Source organism: Eleutherodactylus coqui, unplaced genomic scaffold (assembly GCF_035609145.1).
Source record: "Eleutherodactylus coqui strain aEleCoq1 unplaced genomic scaffold, aEleCoq1.hap1 HAP1_SCAFFOLD_638, whole genome shotgun sequence".
NCBI lineage: Eukaryota > Metazoa > Chordata > Amphibia > Anura > Eleutherodactylidae > Eleutherodactylus > Eleutherodactylus coqui.
The window spans coordinates 1-13869 of record NW_027102364.1 but is presented as its reverse complement, the minus strand read 5'-3'; the positions used below and the strand labels follow the sequence as shown (position 1 = coordinate 13869).

At 56.7% G+C, this 13869-nt stretch overlaps 65 pseudogenes; all 65 read left to right on the top strand.

Moving 5' to 3' along the window:
• Nucleotides 1-119, top strand: LOC136602412 (5S ribosomal RNA; annotated as a pseudogene).
• An 80-nt stretch (nucleotides 120-199) lies between these two features.
• LOC136602349 (5S ribosomal RNA) lies at nucleotides 200-318 on the top strand (annotated as a pseudogene).
• Nucleotides 319-398: 80 nt separating this feature from the next.
• On the top strand, nucleotides 399-517 carry LOC136602362 (5S ribosomal RNA; annotated as a pseudogene).
• Nucleotides 518-597: 80 nt separating this feature from the next.
• On the top strand, nucleotides 598-716 carry LOC136602204 (5S ribosomal RNA; annotated as a pseudogene).
• Nucleotides 717-796: 80 nt separating this feature from the next.
• Nucleotides 797-915, top strand: LOC136602203 (5S ribosomal RNA; annotated as a pseudogene).
• Nucleotides 916-995: 80 nt separating this feature from the next.
• On the top strand, nucleotides 996-1114 carry LOC136602369 (5S ribosomal RNA; annotated as a pseudogene).
• Nucleotides 1115-1194: 80 nt separating this feature from the next.
• Nucleotides 1195-1313, top strand: LOC136602202 (5S ribosomal RNA; annotated as a pseudogene).
• An 80-nt stretch (nucleotides 1314-1393) lies between these two features.
• LOC136602201 (5S ribosomal RNA) lies at nucleotides 1394-1512 on the top strand (annotated as a pseudogene).
• An 80-nt stretch (nucleotides 1513-1592) lies between these two features.
• Nucleotides 1593-1711, top strand: LOC136602329 (5S ribosomal RNA; annotated as a pseudogene).
• Nucleotides 1712-1791: 80 nt separating this feature from the next.
• On the top strand, nucleotides 1792-1910 carry LOC136602200 (5S ribosomal RNA; annotated as a pseudogene).
• An 80-nt stretch (nucleotides 1911-1990) lies between these two features.
• LOC136602199 (5S ribosomal RNA) lies at nucleotides 1991-2109 on the top strand (annotated as a pseudogene).
• An 80-nt stretch (nucleotides 2110-2189) lies between these two features.
• Nucleotides 2190-2308, top strand: LOC136602198 (5S ribosomal RNA; annotated as a pseudogene).
• An 80-nt stretch (nucleotides 2309-2388) lies between these two features.
• Nucleotides 2389-2507, top strand: LOC136602291 (5S ribosomal RNA; annotated as a pseudogene).
• An 80-nt stretch (nucleotides 2508-2587) lies between these two features.
• LOC136602314 (5S ribosomal RNA) lies at nucleotides 2588-2706 on the top strand (annotated as a pseudogene).
• An 80-nt stretch (nucleotides 2707-2786) lies between these two features.
• LOC136602197 (5S ribosomal RNA) lies at nucleotides 2787-2905 on the top strand (annotated as a pseudogene).
• An 80-nt stretch (nucleotides 2906-2985) lies between these two features.
• Nucleotides 2986-3104, top strand: LOC136602400 (5S ribosomal RNA; annotated as a pseudogene).
• Nucleotides 3105-3184: 80 nt separating this feature from the next.
• LOC136602347 (5S ribosomal RNA) lies at nucleotides 3185-3303 on the top strand (annotated as a pseudogene).
• Nucleotides 3304-3383: 80 nt separating this feature from the next.
• On the top strand, nucleotides 3384-3502 carry LOC136602361 (5S ribosomal RNA; annotated as a pseudogene).
• Nucleotides 3503-3582: 80 nt separating this feature from the next.
• Nucleotides 3583-3701, top strand: LOC136602365 (5S ribosomal RNA; annotated as a pseudogene).
• Nucleotides 3702-3781: 80 nt separating this feature from the next.
• LOC136602353 (5S ribosomal RNA) lies at nucleotides 3782-3900 on the top strand (annotated as a pseudogene).
• Nucleotides 3901-3980: 80 nt separating this feature from the next.
• LOC136602368 (5S ribosomal RNA) lies at nucleotides 3981-4099 on the top strand (annotated as a pseudogene).
• Nucleotides 4100-4179: 80 nt separating this feature from the next.
• On the top strand, nucleotides 4180-4298 carry LOC136602196 (5S ribosomal RNA; annotated as a pseudogene).
• An 80-nt stretch (nucleotides 4299-4378) lies between these two features.
• On the top strand, nucleotides 4379-4497 carry LOC136602193 (5S ribosomal RNA; annotated as a pseudogene).
• Nucleotides 4498-4577: 80 nt separating this feature from the next.
• Nucleotides 4578-4696, top strand: LOC136602317 (5S ribosomal RNA; annotated as a pseudogene).
• Nucleotides 4697-4776: 80 nt separating this feature from the next.
• LOC136602301 (5S ribosomal RNA) lies at nucleotides 4777-4895 on the top strand (annotated as a pseudogene).
• Nucleotides 4896-4975: 80 nt separating this feature from the next.
• Nucleotides 4976-5094, top strand: LOC136602192 (5S ribosomal RNA; annotated as a pseudogene).
• Nucleotides 5095-5174: 80 nt separating this feature from the next.
• On the top strand, nucleotides 5175-5293 carry LOC136602191 (5S ribosomal RNA; annotated as a pseudogene).
• Nucleotides 5294-5373: 80 nt separating this feature from the next.
• LOC136602190 (5S ribosomal RNA) lies at nucleotides 5374-5492 on the top strand (annotated as a pseudogene).
• Nucleotides 5493-5572: 80 nt separating this feature from the next.
• LOC136602188 (5S ribosomal RNA) lies at nucleotides 5573-5691 on the top strand (annotated as a pseudogene).
• An 80-nt stretch (nucleotides 5692-5771) lies between these two features.
• Nucleotides 5772-5890, top strand: LOC136602189 (5S ribosomal RNA; annotated as a pseudogene).
• Nucleotides 5891-5970: 80 nt separating this feature from the next.
• Nucleotides 5971-6089, top strand: LOC136602376 (5S ribosomal RNA; annotated as a pseudogene).
• Nucleotides 6090-6169: 80 nt separating this feature from the next.
• LOC136602330 (5S ribosomal RNA) lies at nucleotides 6170-6288 on the top strand (annotated as a pseudogene).
• An 80-nt stretch (nucleotides 6289-6368) lies between these two features.
• Nucleotides 6369-6487, top strand: LOC136602366 (5S ribosomal RNA; annotated as a pseudogene).
• An 80-nt stretch (nucleotides 6488-6567) lies between these two features.
• LOC136602318 (5S ribosomal RNA) lies at nucleotides 6568-6686 on the top strand (annotated as a pseudogene).
• An 80-nt stretch (nucleotides 6687-6766) lies between these two features.
• Nucleotides 6767-6885, top strand: LOC136602430 (5S ribosomal RNA; annotated as a pseudogene).
• An 80-nt stretch (nucleotides 6886-6965) lies between these two features.
• On the top strand, nucleotides 6966-7084 carry LOC136602429 (5S ribosomal RNA; annotated as a pseudogene).
• Nucleotides 7085-7164: 80 nt separating this feature from the next.
• Nucleotides 7165-7283, top strand: LOC136602367 (5S ribosomal RNA; annotated as a pseudogene).
• Nucleotides 7284-7363: 80 nt separating this feature from the next.
• Nucleotides 7364-7482, top strand: LOC136602428 (5S ribosomal RNA; annotated as a pseudogene).
• An 80-nt stretch (nucleotides 7483-7562) lies between these two features.
• On the top strand, nucleotides 7563-7681 carry LOC136602427 (5S ribosomal RNA; annotated as a pseudogene).
• Nucleotides 7682-7761: 80 nt separating this feature from the next.
• On the top strand, nucleotides 7762-7880 carry LOC136602425 (5S ribosomal RNA; annotated as a pseudogene).
• Nucleotides 7881-7960: 80 nt separating this feature from the next.
• On the top strand, nucleotides 7961-8079 carry LOC136602423 (5S ribosomal RNA; annotated as a pseudogene).
• Nucleotides 8080-8159: 80 nt separating this feature from the next.
• LOC136602422 (5S ribosomal RNA) lies at nucleotides 8160-8278 on the top strand (annotated as a pseudogene).
• An 80-nt stretch (nucleotides 8279-8358) lies between these two features.
• Nucleotides 8359-8477, top strand: LOC136602421 (5S ribosomal RNA; annotated as a pseudogene).
• Nucleotides 8478-8557: 80 nt separating this feature from the next.
• On the top strand, nucleotides 8558-8676 carry LOC136602310 (5S ribosomal RNA; annotated as a pseudogene).
• An 80-nt stretch (nucleotides 8677-8756) lies between these two features.
• Nucleotides 8757-8875, top strand: LOC136602420 (5S ribosomal RNA; annotated as a pseudogene).
• A 79-nt stretch (nucleotides 8876-8954) lies between these two features.
• LOC136602375 (5S ribosomal RNA) lies at nucleotides 8955-9073 on the top strand (annotated as a pseudogene).
• Nucleotides 9074-9153: 80 nt separating this feature from the next.
• Nucleotides 9154-9271, top strand: LOC136602332 (5S ribosomal RNA; annotated as a pseudogene).
• An 80-nt stretch (nucleotides 9272-9351) lies between these two features.
• LOC136602364 (5S ribosomal RNA) lies at nucleotides 9352-9470 on the top strand (annotated as a pseudogene).
• Nucleotides 9471-9550: 80 nt separating this feature from the next.
• LOC136602394 (5S ribosomal RNA) lies at nucleotides 9551-9668 on the top strand (annotated as a pseudogene).
• A 278-nt stretch (nucleotides 9669-9946) lies between these two features.
• Nucleotides 9947-10065, top strand: LOC136602419 (5S ribosomal RNA; annotated as a pseudogene).
• An 80-nt stretch (nucleotides 10066-10145) lies between these two features.
• LOC136602395 (5S ribosomal RNA) lies at nucleotides 10146-10263 on the top strand (annotated as a pseudogene).
• An 80-nt stretch (nucleotides 10264-10343) lies between these two features.
• On the top strand, nucleotides 10344-10461 carry LOC136602342 (5S ribosomal RNA; annotated as a pseudogene).
• An 81-nt stretch (nucleotides 10462-10542) lies between these two features.
• LOC136602371 (5S ribosomal RNA) lies at nucleotides 10543-10662 on the top strand (annotated as a pseudogene).
• Nucleotides 10663-10741: 79 nt separating this feature from the next.
• LOC136602418 (5S ribosomal RNA) lies at nucleotides 10742-10860 on the top strand (annotated as a pseudogene).
• An 80-nt stretch (nucleotides 10861-10940) lies between these two features.
• Nucleotides 10941-11058, top strand: LOC136602311 (5S ribosomal RNA; annotated as a pseudogene).
• A 277-nt stretch (nucleotides 11059-11335) lies between these two features.
• LOC136602279 (5S ribosomal RNA) lies at nucleotides 11336-11454 on the top strand (annotated as a pseudogene).
• A 276-nt stretch (nucleotides 11455-11730) lies between these two features.
• On the top strand, nucleotides 11731-11849 carry LOC136602323 (5S ribosomal RNA; annotated as a pseudogene).
• A 476-nt stretch (nucleotides 11850-12325) lies between these two features.
• On the top strand, nucleotides 12326-12444 carry LOC136602267 (5S ribosomal RNA; annotated as a pseudogene).
• An 80-nt stretch (nucleotides 12445-12524) lies between these two features.
• LOC136602309 (5S ribosomal RNA) lies at nucleotides 12525-12642 on the top strand (annotated as a pseudogene).
• An 80-nt stretch (nucleotides 12643-12722) lies between these two features.
• On the top strand, nucleotides 12723-12841 carry LOC136602333 (5S ribosomal RNA; annotated as a pseudogene).
• An 82-nt stretch (nucleotides 12842-12923) lies between these two features.
• LOC136602417 (5S ribosomal RNA) lies at nucleotides 12924-13042 on the top strand (annotated as a pseudogene).
• Nucleotides 13043-13122: 80 nt separating this feature from the next.
• LOC136602416 (5S ribosomal RNA) lies at nucleotides 13123-13241 on the top strand (annotated as a pseudogene).
• Nucleotides 13242-13321: 80 nt separating this feature from the next.
• Nucleotides 13322-13440, top strand: LOC136602351 (5S ribosomal RNA; annotated as a pseudogene).
• An 81-nt stretch (nucleotides 13441-13521) lies between these two features.
• Nucleotides 13522-13640, top strand: LOC136602414 (5S ribosomal RNA; annotated as a pseudogene).
• Nucleotides 13641-13720: 80 nt separating this feature from the next.
• LOC136602308 (5S ribosomal RNA) lies at nucleotides 13721-13838 on the top strand (annotated as a pseudogene).
• Nucleotides 13839-13869: the final 31 nt, after the last annotated feature.

The window sequence follows — 13869 nt, the reverse complement described above, 5'->3', positions numbered from 1 at the left end:
GTCAACGGGCATTCTAAGCTGAATGTGCCTGCTCTCGTCAGATCGCGGCCGCCAGGCAGCTTGAGGCCTGGCAAGTACCAGTATGGGTGACCGGCTGGGAATCCCAGGTCCCGTTGACTTTTAAGGCCGTGAGTAGGTTCCTTTCCGTTTCGGAGGTGCGTTCGCACTGCAGAAAGCCCATAGCAAAGGAGGTGGAGCTGTCAACGGGCATTCTAAGCTGAATGTGCCTGCTCTCGTCAGATCGCACCCGCCAGCCAGCTTGAGGCCTGGCAAGTACCAGTATGGGTGACCGGCTGGGAATCCCAGGTCCCGTTGACTTTTAAGGCCGTGAGTAGGTTGCTTTCCTTTTCGGAGGTGCGTTCGCACTGCAGAAAGCCCATAGGAAAGGAGGAGGAGCTGTCAACGGGCATTCTAAGCTGAATGTGCCTGCTCTCGTCAGATCACGGCCGCCAGCCAGCTTGAGGCCTGGCAAGTACCAGTATGGGTGACCGGCTGGGAATCCCAGGTCCCGTTGACTTTTAAGGCCGTGAGTAGGTTTCTTTCCTTTTCGGAGGTGCGTTCGCACTGCAGAAAGCCCATAGGAAAGGAGGAGGAGCTGTCAACGGGCATTCTAAGCTGAATGTGCCTGCTCTCGTCAGATCGCGGCCGCCAGCCAGCTTGAGGCCTGGCAAGTACCAGTATGGGTGACCGGCTGGGAATCCCAGGTCCCGTTGACTTTTAAGGCCGTGAGTAGGTTTCTTTCCTTTTCGGAGGTGCGTTCGCACTGCAGAAAGCCCATAGGAAAGGAGGCGGAGCTGTCAACGGGCATTCTAAGCTGAATGTGCCTGCTCTCGTCAGATCGCGGCCGCCAGCCAGCTTGAGGCCTGGCAAGTACCAGTATGGGTGACCGGCTGGGAATCCCAGGTCCCGTTGACTTTTAAGGCCGTGAGTAGGTTGCTTTCCTTTTCGGAGGTGCGTTCGCACTGCAGAAAGCCCATAGGAAAGGAGGAGGAGCTGTCAACGGGCATTCTAAGCTGAATGTGCCTGCTCTCGTCAGATCGCGGCCGCCAGCCAGCTTGAGGCCTGGCAAGTACCAGTATGGGTGACCGGCTGGGCATCCCAGGTCCCGTTGACTTTTAAGGCCGTGAGTAGGTGTCTTTCCTTTTCGGAGGTGCGTTCACACTGCAGAAAGCCCATAGGAAAGGAGGAGGAGCTGTCAACGGGCATTCTAAGCTGAATGTGCCTGCTCTCGTCAGATCGCGGCCGCCAGCCAGCTTGAGGCCTGGCAAGTACCAGTATGGGTGACCGGCTGGGAATCCCAGGTCCCGTTGACTTTTAAGGCCGTGAGTAGGTTTCTTTCCTTTTCGGAAGTGCGTTCGCACTGCAGAAAGCCCATAGGAAAGGAGGAGGAGCTGTCAACGGGCATTCTAAGCTGAATGTGCCTGCTCTCGTCAGATCGCGGCCGCCAGCCAGCTTGAGGCCTGGCAAGTACCAGTATGGGTGACCGGCTGGGAATCCCAGGTCCCGTTGACTTTTAAGGCCGTGAGTAGGTTTCTTTCCTTTTCGGAGGTGCGTTCGCACTGCAGAAAGCCCATAGGAAAGGAGGAGGAGCTGTCAACGGGCATTCTAAGCTGAATGTGCCTGCTCTCGTCAGATCGCGGCCGCCAGCCAGCTTGAGGCCTGGCAAGTACCAGTATGGGTGACCAGCTGGGAATCCCAGGTCCCGTTGACTTTTAAGGCCGTGAGTAGGTTTCTTTCCTTTTTGGAGGTGCGTTCGCACTGCAGAAAGCCCATAGGAAAGGAGGAGGAGCTGTCAACGGGCATTCTAAGCTGAATGTGCCTGCTCTCGTCAGATCGCGGCCGCCAGCCAGCTTGAGGCCTGGCAAGTACCAGTATGGGTGACCGGCTGGGAATCCCAGGTCCCGTTGACTTTTAAGGCCGTGAGTAGGTTGCTTTCCTTTTCGGAGGTGCGTTCGCACTGCAGAAAGCCCATAGGAAAGGAGGAGGAGCTGTCAACGGGCATTCTAAGCTGAATGTGCCTGCTCTCGTCAGATCGCGGCCGCCAGCCAGCTTGAGGCCTGGCAAGTACCAGTATGGGTGACCGGCTGGGAATCCCAGGTCCCGTTGACTTTTAAGGCCGTGAGTAGGTTTCTTTCCTTTTCGGAGGTGCGTTCGCACTGCAGAAAGCCCATAGGAAAGGAGGAAGAGCTGTCAACGGGCATTCTAAGCTGAATGTGCCTGCTCTCGTCAGATCGCGGCCGCCAGCCAGCTTGAGGCCTGGCAAGTACCAGTATGGGTGACCGGCTGGGAATCCCAGGTCCCGTTGACTTTTAAGGCCGTGAGTAGGTTGCTTTCCTTTTCGGAGGTGCGTTCGCACTGCAGAAAGCCCATAGGAAAGGAGGAGGAGCTGTCAACGGGCATTCTAAGCTGAATGTGCCTGCTCTCGTCAGATCGCGGCCGCCAGCCAGCTTGAGGCCTGGCAAGTACCAGTATGGGTGACCGTCTGGGAATCCCAGGTCCTGTTGACTTTTAAGGCCGTGAGTAGGTTTCTTTCCTTTTCGGAGGTGCGTTCGCACTGCAGAAAGCCCATAGGAAAGGAGGAGGAGCTGTCAACGGGCATTCTAAGCTGAATGTGCCTGCTCTCGTCAGATCGCGGCCGCCAGCCAGCTTGAGGCCTGGCAAGTACCAGTATGGGTGACCGGATGGGAATCCCAGGTCCCGTTGACTTTTAAGGCCGTGAGTAGGTTTCTTTCCTTTTCGGAGGTGCGTTCGCACTGCAGAAAGCCCATAGGAAAGGAGGAGAAGCTGTCAACGGGCATTCTAAGCTGAATGTGCCTGCTCTCGTCAGATCGCGGCCGCCAGCCAGCTTGAGGCCTGGCAAGTACCAGTATGGGTGACCGGCTGGGAATCCCAGGTCCCGTTGACTTTTAAGGCCGTGAATAGGTTTCTTTCCTTTTCGGAGGTGCGTTCGCACTGCAGAAAGCCCATAGGAAAGGAGGAGGAGCTGTCAACGGGCATTCTAAGCTGAATGTGCCTGCTCTCGTCAGATCGCGGCCGCCAGGCAGCTTGAGGCCTGGCAAGTACCAGTATGGGTGACCGGCTGGGAATCCCAGGTCCCGTTGACTTTTAAGGCCGTGAGTAGGTTCCTTTCCGTTTCGGAGGTGCGTTCGCACTGCAGAAAGCCCATAGCAAAGGAGGTGGAGCTGTCAACGGGCATTCTAAGCTGAATGTGCCTGCTCTCGTCAGATCGCACCCGCCAGCCAGCTTGAGGCCTGGCAAGTACCAGTATGGGTGACCGGCTGGGAATCCCAGGTCCCGTTGACTTTTAAGGCCGTGAGTAGGTTGCTTTCCTTTTCGGAGGTGCGTTCGCACTGCAGAAAGCCCATAGGAAAGGAGGAGGAGCTGTCAACGGGCATTCTAAGCTGAATGTGCCTGCTCTCGTCAGATCACGGCCGCCAGCCAGCTTGAGGCCTGGCAAGTACCAGTATGGGTGACCGGCTGGGAATCCCAGGTCCCGTTGACTTTTAAGGCCGTGAGTAGGTTTCTTTCCTTTTCGGAGGTGCGTTCGCACTGCAGAAAGCCCATAGGAAAGGAGGAGGAGCTGTCAACGGGCATTCTAAGCTGAATGTGCCTGCTCTCGTCAGATCGCGGCCGCCAGCCAGCTTGAGGCCTGGCAAGTACCAGTATGGGTGACCGGCTGGGAATCCCAGGTCCCGTTGACTTTTAAGGCCGTGAGTAGGTTTCTTTCCTTTTCGGAGGTGCGTTCGCACTGCAGAAAGCCCATAGGAAAGGAGGCGGAGCTGTCAACGGGCATTCTAAGCTGAATGTGCCTGCTCTCGTCAGATCGCGGCCGCCAGCCAGCTTGAGGCCTGGCAAGTACCAGTATGGGTGACCGGCTGGGAATCCCAGGTCCCGTTGACTTTTAAGGCCGTGAGTAGGTTGCTTTCCTTTTCGGAGGTGCGTTCGCACTGCAGAAAGCCCATAGGAAAGGAGGAGGAGCTGTCAACGGGCATTCTAAGCTGAATGTGCCTGCTCTCGTCAGATCGCGGCCGCCAGCCAGCTTGAGGCCTGGCAAGTACCAGTATGGGTGACCGGCTGGGCATCCCAGGTCCCGTTGACTTTTAAGGCCGTGAGTAGGTGTCTTTCCTTTTCGGAGGTGCGTTCACACTGCAGAAAGCCCATAGGAAAGGAGGAGGAGCTGTCAACGGGCATTCTAAGCTGAATGTGCCTGCTCTCGTCAGATCGCGGCCGCCAGCCAGCTTGAGGCCTGGCAAGTACCAGTATGGGTGACCGGCTGGGAATCCCAGGTCCCGTTGACTTTTAAGGCCGTGAGTAGGTTTCTTTCCTTTTCGGAAGTGCGTTCGCACTGCAGAAAGCCCATAGGAAAGGAGGAGGAGCTGTCAACGGGCATTCTAAGCTGAATGTGCCTGCTCTCGTCAGATCGCGGCCGCCAGCCAGCTTGAGGCCTGGCAAGTACCAGTATGGGTGACCGGCTGGGAATCCCAGGTCCCGTTGACTTTTAAGGCCGTGAGTAGGTTTCTTTCCTTTTCGGAGGTGCGTTCGCACTGCAGAAAGCCCATAGGAAAGGAGGAGGAGCTGTCAACGGGCATTCTAAGCTGAATGTGCCTGCTCTCGTCAGATCGCGGCCGCCAGCCAGCTTGAGGCCTGGCAAGTACCAGTATGGGTGACCAGCTGGGAATCCCAGGTCCCGTTGACTTTTAAGGCCGTGAGTAGGTTTCTTTCCTTTTTGGAGGTGCGTTCGCACTGCAGAAAGCCCATAGGAAAGGAGGAGGAGCTGTCAACGGGCATTCTAAGCTGAATGTGCCTGCTCTCGTCAGATCGCGGCCGCCACCCAGCTTGAGGCCTGGCAAGTACCAGTATGGGTGACCGGCTGGGAATCCCAGGTCCCGTTGACTTTTAAGGCCGTGAGTAGGTTGCTTTCCTTTTCGGAGGTGCGTTCGCACTGCAGAAAGCCCATAGGAAAGGAGGAGGAGCTGTCAACGGGCATTCTAAGCTGAATGTGCCTGCTCTCGTCAGATCGCGGCCGCCAGCCAGCTTGAGGCCTGGCAAGTACCAGTATGGGTGACCGGCTGGGAATCCCAGGTCCCGTTGACTTTTAAGGCCGTGAGTAGGTTTCTTTCCTTTTTGGAGGTGCGTTCGCACTGCAGAAAGCCCATAGGAAAGGAGGAGGAGCTGTCAACGGGCATTCTAAGCTGAATGTGCCTGCTCTCGTCAGATCGCGGCCGCCAGCCAGCTTGAGGCCTGGCAAGTACCAGTATGGGTGACCGGCTGGGAATCCCAGGTCCCGTTGACTTTTAAGGCCGTGAGTAGGTTTCTTTCCTTTTCGGAGGTGCGTTCGCACTGCAGAAAGCCCATAGGAAAGGAGGAGGAGCTGTCAACGGGCATTCTAAGCTGAATGTGCCTGCTCTCGTCAGATCGCGGCCGCCAGCCAGCTTGAGGCCTGGCAAGTACCAGTATGGGTGACCGGCTGGGAATCCCAGGTCCCGTTGACTTTTAAGGCCGTGAGTAGGTTTCTTTCCGTTTCGGAGGTGCGTTCGCACTGCAGAAAGCCCATAGGAAAGGAGGAGGAGCTGTCAACGGGCATTCTAAGCTGAATGTGCCTGCTCTCGTCAGATCGCGGCCGCCAACCAGCTTGAGGCCTGGCAAGTACCAGTATGGGTGACCGGCTGGGAATCCCAGGTCCCGTTGACTTTTAAGGCCGTGAGTAGGTTGCTTTCCTTTTCGGAGGTGCGTTCGCACTGCAGAAAGCCCATAGGAAAGGAGGAGGAGCTGTCAACGGGCATTCTAAGCTGAATGTGCCTGCTCTCGTCAGATCGCGGCCGCCAGCCAGCTTGAGGCCTGGCAAGTACCAGTATGGGTGACCGGCTGGGAATCCCAGGTCCCGTTGACTTTTAAGGCCGTGAGTAGGTTGCTTTCCTTTTCGGAGGTGCGTTCGCACTGCAGAAAGCCCATAGAAAAGGAGGAGGAGCTGTCAACGGGCATTCTAAGCTGAATGTGCCTGCTCTCGTCAGATCGCGGCCGCCTGCCAGCTTGAGGCCTGGCAAGTACCAGTATGGGTGACCGGCTGGGAATCCCAGGTCCCGTTGACTTTTAAGGCCGTGAGTAGGTTTCTTTCCTTTTCGGAGGTGCGTTCGCACTGCAGAAAGCCCATAGGAAAGGAGGAGGAGCTGTCAACGGGCATTCTAAGCTGAATGTGCCTGCTCTCGTCAGATCGCGGCCGCCAGCCAGCTTGAGGCCTGGCAAGTACCAGTTTGGGTGACCGGCTGGGAATCCCAGGTCCCGTTGACTTTTAAGGCCGTGAGTAGGTTTCTTTCCTTTTCGGAGGTGCGTTCGCACTGCAGAAAGCCCATAGGAAAGGAGGAGGAGCTGTCAACGGGCATTCTAAGCTGAATGTGCCTGCTCTCGTCAGATAGCGGCCGCCAGCCAGCTTGAGGCCTGGCAAGTACCAGTATGGGTGACCGGCTGGGAATCCCAGGTCCCGTTGACTTTTAAGGCCGTGAGTAGGTTGCTTTCCTTTTCGGAAGTGCGTTCGCACTGCAGAAAGCCCATAGGAAAGGAGGAGGAGCTGTCAACGGGCATTCTAAGCTGAATGTGCCTGCTCTCGTCAGATCGCGGCCGCCAGCCAGCTTGAGGCCTGGCAAGTACCAGTATGGGTGACCGGCTGGGAATCCCAGGTCCCGTTGACATTTAAGGCCGTGAGTAGGTTGCTTTCCTTTTCGGAGGTGCGTTCGCACTGCAGAAAGCCCATAGGAAAGGAGGAGGAGCTGTCAACGGGCATTCTAAGCTGAATGTGCCTGCTCTCGTCAGATCGCGGCCGCCAGCCAGCTTGAGGCCTGGCAAGTACCAGTATGGGTGACCGGCTGGGAATCCCAGGTCCCGTTGACTTTTAAGGCCGTGAGTAGGTTTCTTTCCTTTTCGGAGGTGCGTTCGCACTGCAGAAAGCCCATAGGAAAGGAGGAGGAGCTGTCAACGGGCATTCTAAGCTGAATGTGCCTGCTCTCGTCAGATCGCGGCCGCCAGCCAGCTTGAGGCCTGGCAAGTACCAGTATGGGTGACCGGCTGGGAATCCCAGGTCCCGTTGACTTTTAAGGCCGTGAGTAGGTTGCTTTCCTTTTCGGAGGTGCGTTCGCACTGCAGAAAGCCCATAGGAAAGGAGGAGGAGCTGTCAACGGGCATTCTAAGCTGAATGTGCCTGCTCTCGTCAGATCGCGGCCGCCAGCCAGCTTGAGGCCTGGCAAGTACCAGTATGGGTGACCGGCTGGGCATCCCAGGTCCCGTTGACTTTTAAGGCCGTGAGTAGGTGTCTTTCCTTTTCGGAGGTGCGTTCACACTGCAGAAAGCCCATAGGAAAGGAGGAGGAGCTGTCAACGGGCATTCTAAGCTGAATGTGCCTGCTCTCGTCAGATCGCGGCCGCCAGCCAGCTTGAGGCCTGGCAAGTACCAGTATGGGTGACCGGCTGGGAATCCCAGGTCCCGTTGACTTTTAAGGCCGTGAGTAGGTTTCTTTCCTTTTCGGAAGTGCGTTCGCACTGCAGAAAGCCCATAGGAAAGGAGGAGGAGCTGTCAACGGGCATTCTAAGCTGAATGTGCCTGCTCTCGTCAGATCGCGGCCGCCAGCCAGCTTGAGGCCTGGCAAGTACCAGTATGGGTGACCGGCTGGGAATCCCAGGTCCCGTTGACTTTTAAGGCCGTGAGTAGGTTTCTTTCCTTTTCGGAGGTGCGTTCGCACTGCAGAAAGCCCATAGGAAAGGAGGAGGAGCTGTCAACGGGCATTCTAAGCTGAATGTGCCTGCTCTCGTCAGATCGCGGCCGCCAGCCAGCTTGAGGCCTGGCAAGTACCAGTATGGGTGACCGGCTGGGAATCCCAGGTCCCGTTGACTTTTAAGGCCGTGAGTAGGTTGCTTTCCTTTTCGGAGGTGCGTTCGCACTGCAGAAAGCCCATAGGAAAGGAGGAGGAGCTGTCAACGGGCATTCTAAGCTGAATGTGCCTGCTCTCGTCAGATCGCGGCCGCCAGCCAGCTTGAGGCCTGGCAAGTACCAGTATGGGTGACCGGCTGGGAATCCCAGGTCCCGTTGACTTTTAAGGCCGTGAGTAGGTTTCTTTCCTTTTTGGAGGTGCGTTCGCACTGCAGAAAGCCCATAGGAAAGGAGGAGGAGCTGTCAACGGGCATTCTAAGCTGAATGTGCCTGCTCTCGTCAGATCGCGGCCGCCAGCCAGCTTGAGGCCTGGCAAGTACCAGTATGGGTGACCGGCTGGGAATCCCAGGTCCCGTTGACTTTTAAGGCCGTGAGTAGGTTTCTTTCCTTTTCGGAGGTGCGTTCGCACTGCAGAAAGCCCATAGGAAAGGAGGAGGAGCTGTCAACGGGCATTCTAAGCTGAATGTGCCTGCTCTCGTCAGATCGCGGCCGCCAGCCAGCTTGAGGCCTGGCAAGTACCAGTATGGGTGACCGGCTGGGAATCCCAGGTCCCGTTGACTTTTAAGGCCGTGAGTAGGTTTCTTTCCGTTTCGGAGGTGCGTTCGCACTGCAGAAAGCCCATAGGAAAGGAGGAGGAGCTGTCAACGGGCATTCTAAGCTGAATGTGCCTGCTCTCGTCAGATCGCGGCCGCCAACCAGCTTGAGGCCTGGCAAGTACCGGTATGGGTGACCGGCTGGGAATCCCAGGTCCCGTTGACTTTTAAGGCCGTGAGTAGGTTGCTTTCCTTTTCGGAGGTGCGTTCGCACTGCAGAAAGCCCATAGGAAAGGAGGAGGAGCTGTCAACGGGCATTCTAAGCTGAATGTGCCTGCTCTCGTCAGATCGCGGCCGCCAGCCAGCTTGAGGCCTGGCAAGTACCAGTATGGGTGACCGGCTGGGAATCCCAGGTCCCGTTGACTTTTAAGGCCGTGAGTAGGTTGCTTTCCTTTTCGGAGGTGCGTTCGCACTGCAGAAAGCCCATAGAAAGGAGGAGGAGCTGTCAACGGGCATTCTAAGCTGAATGTGCCTGCTCTCGTCAGATCGCGGCCGCCTGCCAGCTTGAGGCCTGGCAAGTACCAGTATGGGTGACCGGCTGGGAATCCCAGGTCCCGTTGACTTTTAAGGCCGTGAGTAGGTTTCTTTCCTTTTCGGAGGTGCGTTCGCACTGCAGAAAGCCCATAGGAAAGGAGGAGGAGCTGTCAACGGGCATTCTAAGCTGAATGTGCCTGCTCTCGTCAGATCGCGGCCGCCAGCCAGCTTGAGGCCTGGCAAGTACCAGTTTGGGTGACCGGCTGGGAATCCAGGTCCCGTTGACTTTTAAGGCCGTGAGTAGGTTTCTTTCCTTTTCGGAGGTGCGTTCGCACTGCAGAAAGCCCATAGGAAAGGAGGAGGAGCTGTCAACGGGCATTCTAAGCTGAATGTGCCTGCTCTCGTCAGATAGCGGCCGCCAGCCAGCTTGAGGCCTGGCAAGTACCAGTATGGGTGACCGGCTGGGAATCCCAGGTCCCGTTGACTTTTAAGGCCGTGAGTAGGTTGCTTTCCTTTTCGGAAGTGCGTTCGCACTGCAGAAAGCCCATAGGAAAGGAGGAGGAGCTGTCAACGGGCATTCTAAGCTGAATGTGCCTGCTCTCGTCAGATCGCGGCCGCCAGCCAGCTTGAGGCCTGGCAAGTACCAGTATGGGTGACCGGCTGGGAATCCCAGTCCCGTTGACATTTAAGGCCGTGAGTAGGTTGCTTTCCTTTTCGGAGGTGCGTTCGCACTGCAGAAAGCCCATAGGAAAGGAGGAGGAGCTGTCAACGGGCATTCTAAGCTGAATGTGCCTGCTCTCGTCAGATCGCGGCCGCCAGCCAGCTTGAGGCCTGGCAAGTACCAGTATGGGTGACGGCTGGGAATCCCAGGTCCCGTTGACTTTTAAGGCCGTGAGTAGGTTTCTTTCCTTTTTGGAGGTGCGTTCGCACTGCAGAAAGCCCATAGGAAAGGAGGAGGAGCTGTCAACGGGCATTCTAAGCTGAATGTGCCTGCTCTCGTCAGATCGCGGCCGCCAGCCAGCTTGAGGCCTGGCAAGTACCAGTATGGGTGACCGGCTGGGAATCCCAGGTCCCGTTGACTTTTAAGGCCGTGAGTAGGTTTCTTTCCTTTTCGGAGGTGCGTTCGCACTGCAGAAAGCCCATAGGAAAGGAGGAGGAGCTGTCAACGGGCATTCTAAGCTGAATGTGCCTGCTCTCGTCAGATCGCGGCCGCCAGCCAGCTTGAGGCCTGGCAAGTACCAGTATGGTGACCGGCTGGGAATCCCAGGTCCCGTTGACTTTTAAGGCCGTGAGTAGGTTTCTTTCCGTTTCGGAGGTGCGTTCGCACTGCAGAAAGCCCATAGGAAAGGAGGAGGAGCTGTCAACGGGCATTCTAAGCTGAATGTGCCTGCTCTCGTCAGATCGCGGCCGCCAACCAGCTTGAGGCTGGCAAGTACCAGTATGGGTGACCGGCTGGGAATCCCAGGTCCCGTTGACTTTTAAGGCCGTGAGTAGGTTGCTTTCCTTTTCGGAGGTGCGTTCGCACTGCAGAAAGCCCATAGGAAAAGGAGGAGGAGCTGTCAACGGGCATTCTAAGCTGAATGTGCCTGCTCTCGTCAGATCGCGGCCGCCAGCCAGCTTGAGGGCCTGGCAAGTACCAGTATGGGTGACCGGCTGGGAATCCCAGGTCCCGTTGACTTTTAAGGCCGTGAGTAGGTTTCTTCCTTTTCGGAGGTGCGTTCGCACTGCAGAAAGCCCATAGGAAAGGAGGAGGAGCTGTCAACGGGCATTCTAAGCTGAATGTGCCTGCTCTCGTCAGATCGCGGCCGCCAGCCAGCTTGAGGCCTGGCAAGTACCAGTATGGGTGACCGGCTGGGAATCCCAGGTCCCGTTGACTTTTAAGGCCGTGAGTAGATTTCTTTCCTTTTCGGAGGTGCGTTCGCACTGCAGAAAGCCCATAGGAAAGGAGGAGGAGCTGTCAACGGGCATTCTAAGCTGAATGTGCCTGCTCTCGTCAGATCGCGGCCGCCAGCCAGCTTGAGGCCTGGCAAGTACCAGTATGGGTGACCGGCTGGGAATCCAGGTCCCGTTGACTTTTAAGGCCGTGAGTAGGTGCTTTCCTTTTCGGAGGTGCGTTCGCACTGCAGAAAGCCCATAGGAAAGGAGGAGGAGCTGTCAACGGGCATTCTAAGCTGAATGTGCCTGCTCTCGTCAGATCGCGGCCGCCAGCCAGCTTGAGGCTGGCAAGTACCAGTATGGGTGACCGGCTGGGAATCCCAGGTCCCGTTGACTTTTAAGGCCGTGAGTAGGTTGCTTTCCTTTTCGGAGGTGCGTTCGCACTGCAGAAAGCCCATAGGAAAGGAGGAGGAGCTGTCAACGGGCATTCTAAGCTGAATGTGCCTGCTCTCGTCAGATCGCGGCCGTCAGCCAGCTTGAGGCCTGGCAAGTACCAGTATGGGTGACCGGCTGGGAATCCCAGGTCCCGTTGACTTTTAAGGCCGTGAGTAGGTTTCTTTCCTTTTCGGAGGTGCGTTCGCACTGCAGAAAGCCCATAGGAAAGGAGGAGGAGCTGTCAACGGCATTCTAAGCTGAATGTGCCTGCTCTCGTCAGATCGCGGCCGTCAGCCAGCTTGAGGCCTGGCAAGTACCAGTATGGGTGACCGGCTGGGAATCCAGGTCCCGTTGACTTTTAAGGCCGTGAGTAGGTTCTTTCCTTTTCGGAGGTGCGTTCGCACTGCAGAAAGCCCATAGGAAAGGAGGAGGAGCTGTCAACGGGAATTCTAAGCTGAATGTGCCTGCTCTCGTCAGATCGCGGCCGTCAGCCAGCTTGAGGCCTGGCAAGTACCAGTATGGGTGACCGGCTGGGAATCCCAGGTCCCGTTGACTTTTAAGGCCGTGAGTAGGTTGCTTTCCTTTTCGGAGGTGCGTTCGCACTGCAGAAAGCCCATAGGAAAGGAGGAGGAGCTGTCAACGGGCATTCTAAGCTGAATGTGCCTGCTCTTGTCAGATCGCGGCCGCCAGCCAGCTTGAGGCCTGGCAAGTACCAGTATGGGTGACCGGCTGGAATCCCAGGTCCCGTTGACTTTTAAGGCCGTGAGTAGGTTTCTTTCCTTTTCGGAGGTGCGTTCGCACTGCAGAAAGCCCATAGGAAAGGAGGAGGAGCTGTCAACGGGCATTCTAAGCTGATGTGCCTGCTCTCGTCAGATCGCGGCCGCCAGCCAGCTTGAGGCCTGGCAAGTACCAGTATGGGTGACTGGCTGGGAATCCCAGGTCCCGTTGACTTTTAAGGCCGTGAGTAGGTTGCTTTCCTTTTCGGAGGTGCGTTCACACTGTAGAAAGCCCATAGGAAAGGAGGAGGAGCTGTCAACGGGCATTCTAAGCTGAATGTGCCTGCTCTCATCAGATCGCGGCCGCCAGCCAGCTTGAGGCCTGGCAAGTACCAGTATGGGTGACCGGCTGGGAATCCCAGGTCCCGTTGACTTTTAAGGCCGTGAGTAGGTTTCTTTCCTTTTCGGAGGTGCGTTCGCACTGCAGAAAGCCCATAGGAAAGGAGGAGGAGCTGTCAACGGGCATTCTAAGCTGAATGTGCCTGCTCTCGTCAGATCGCGGCCGCCAGCCAGCTTGAGGCCTGGCAAGTACCAGTATGGGTGACCGGCTGGGAATCCAGGTCCCGTTGACTTTTAAGGCCGTGAGTAGGTTTCTTTCCTTTTCGGAGGTGCGTTCGCACTGCAGAAAGCCCATAGGAAAGGAGGAGGAGCTGTCAACGGGAATTCTAAGCTGAATGTGCCTGCTCTCGTCAGATCGCGGCCGCCAGCCAGCTTGAGGCCTGGCAAGTACCAGTATGGGTGACCGGCTGGGAATCCCAGGTCCCGTTGACTTTAAGGCCGTGAGTAGGTTTCTTTCCTTTTCGGAGGTGCGTTCGCACTGCAGAAAGCCCATAGGAAAGGAGGAGGAGGAGCTGTCAACGGGCATTCTAAGCTGAATGTGCCTGCTCTCGTCAGATCGCGGCCGCCAGCCAGCTTGAGGCCTGGCAAGTACCAGTATGGGTGACCGGCTGGGAATCCCAGGTCCCGTTGACTTTTAAGGCCGTGAGTAGGTTGCTTTCCTTTTCGGAGGTGCGTTCGCACTGCAGAAAGCCCATAGGAAAGGAGGAGGAGCTGTCAACGGGCATTCTAAGCTGAATGTGCCTGCTCTCGTCAGATCGCGGCCGCCAGCCAGCTTGAGGCCTGGCAAGTACCAGTATGGGTGACCGGCTGGGAATCCCAGGTCCCGTTGACTTTTAAGGCCGTGAGTAGGTTTCTTTCCTTTTCGGAGGTGCGTTCGCACTGCAGAAAGCCCATAGGAAAGGAGGAGGAGCTGTCAACGGGCATTCTAAGCTGAATGTGCCTGCTCTCGTCAGATTGCGGCCGCCAGCCAGCTTGAGGCCTGGCAAGTACCAGTATGGGTGACCGGCTGGGAATCCCAGGTCCCGTTGACTTTTAAGGCCGTGAGTAGGTTTTCTTTCCTTTTCGGAGGTGCGTTCGCACTGCAGAAAGCCCATAGGAAAGGAGGCGGAGCTGTCAACGGGCATTCTAAGCTGAATGTGCCTGCTCTCGTCAGATCGCGGCCGCCAGCCAGCTTGAGGCCTGGCAAGTACCAGTATGGGTGACCGGCTGGGAATCCCAGGTCCCGTTGACTTTTAAGGCCGTGAGTAGGTTTCTTTCCTTTTCGGAAGTGCGTTCGCACTGCAGAAAGCCCATAGGAAAGGAGGAGGAGCTGTCAACGGGCATTCTAAGCTGAATGTGCCTGCTCTCGTCAGATCGCGGCCGCCAGCCAGCTTGAGGCCTGGCAAGTACCAGTATGGGTGACCGGCTGGGAATCCAGGTCCCGTTGACTTTTAAGGCCGTGAGTAGGTTGCTTTCCTTTA